We start from the raw sequence: 1,848 nt of genomic DNA on the forward strand, positions 1-1,848 counted from the left end.
TGAAAAACACTTGATACTTTTAACTTGTAAAAATGGGTGTAATTGAAAGTTGAGGGCATCTTCAGTCATAAAATCCACAACATTTGAGATAAAGTCTATTAAGGGAGAACATACTTGTGCACGTAAAGTTGAAAATAAGCAAGCCAATTACAAGTACTGGTAAAATAATTGAAAGGTTTGTAAAAGACAATCTCAATGAATCTCTTCAATCATTGAGTATGATGTGAGGGAAATAGTTTCAAGAGGAGGTCTTACCCACACTTGTGCAATATGTATGAGAAAAGGGCACAATAAAAGAAGTTGCACCAATCCCCCACACCCCAATTCCAAATTGAAGCAGGTATTTTCCTTACTTTAATTATTATTTGTTTATTTATTATCTAACAGACATTATTTAATAGCTTTATTTATTTTTGTCTAACTTTAATTATGTCTTTGCAGAATCCTAACCAAGGTAGACAAAAATCCAGCAAGTCACATGGTGCATCAGGATCTAGAAGACCTAATACCCCACCCCATCCACCTTTTGATGAGAATGAGACAGTTCAAAAGAGGTCATACTAATTTAATATCAGCTTTTTGACTGTCATACACCAGTTTTTGACTTTTTGTCTTGTGATGCAGGTACCTCCAATTTATTCCCAATCATCTCAAGATTCACAGCCCGAAATTGCAGTTCAGCCCCCACTTCCAGTTCAGCCACAAATTCCAGTTCAATTATAAATTCCACTTCAGCCACCACCTCAAACAGCCCCAAGACAACCATTTAAGGTACGTAATTTTAGCATATCAACAATGCTTCAATTTATGAGATTTTTATAATGAAAAATCTACTTTATAGATACCTAAACAGAGTAGCAAGACAGAACCAAGTGAGACTATCACTAGAGGATTGAATGTGCATAAACCATCACATGAACAGGTATGTCACTTGCTGTATTAATAAAGTAGAATTTACTGGTTTGTTTGTTCACACCAGTATCTCATTTCCTGTGTTTTAGGTTGTTCATTTAGAGCAAATAACTCAACAACCTGTCCAACAAGAACATCCACAATCCTCAACAGCTTATCAGGTAATTTCCTTAATGTTTCATGGAATATATATCCCTTTAACTTTATTACTATGGATTAAAATAATTTCATGCAACTACAGCAACAACCTAAAGTTCTTAAAAAGCAAAACAAGCCAATATCTTCTTCAAGTAAATTGCTTAAGAGACAAGAACAAGATGCTCCAGATTAGTCCTCCCAATTCAAGAGAAAATATTGTGTAGAGAGAAATCCATCTATTTCTTCACTGATCAAGGGTTTGGCCAACTCATATAGGCCAAGACAAAAAAAGAAAAAAGATGAAAATACTGATGGAACATCAAAGCCTATAGGAAATGTATGAGGTGCAATTGTGGTTCAATTTTTGTCTATTTTGTGATGTTTTAGTGATGGATTTTGCAAAATTGATGGTTGCAAATTAGGATTTTTTGGATGTATAGTTGTTGGCATGGAAATCTAGTTGTAAATCAGGATGAAAATTTAGTTGTATACATGCTTCAATAAATGCACTTTGTCCATTTTGAAGTGAAATGAAATTCATGATGATTGTGTTTGTTGTTGGGAAATTGTGATGATGCATTAATGCATTTTGCTGTTTTTTAATTATATTATAGGTTCATTAACATTACACTAACAAATTCACTTAACAACTTTACATTAACAAATTCATTTAAATAATACAACAATCATGCAAAATAAAATAGCTACAATTAGTGCCTTCAACGTTTTCTGATTGCCATCTAGCTACTTCACTTTGCTAGTGAGGTCTTCGCATACAGAGATCAGTCTAGAAAATTT

General features: G+C 33.3%; 1 long non-coding RNA gene across 1 annotated transcript; it reads left to right on the forward strand.

The window, feature by feature from the left end:
• Nucleotides 652–1,511, forward strand: LOC105171127. Its single transcript, XR_002287851.1, has 4 exons — nt 652–771; nt 842–922; nt 1,002–1,073; nt 1,154–1,511. It is a non-coding gene; the product is annotated as an uncharacterized LOC105171127 (long non-coding RNA).

Source organism: Sesamum indicum, linkage group LG9 (assembly GCF_000512975.1).
Source record: "Sesamum indicum cultivar Zhongzhi No. 13 linkage group LG9, S_indicum_v1.0, whole genome shotgun sequence".
In the NCBI taxonomy this organism is placed as follows: domain Eukaryota; kingdom Viridiplantae; phylum Streptophyta; class Magnoliopsida; order Lamiales; family Pedaliaceae; genus Sesamum; species Sesamum indicum.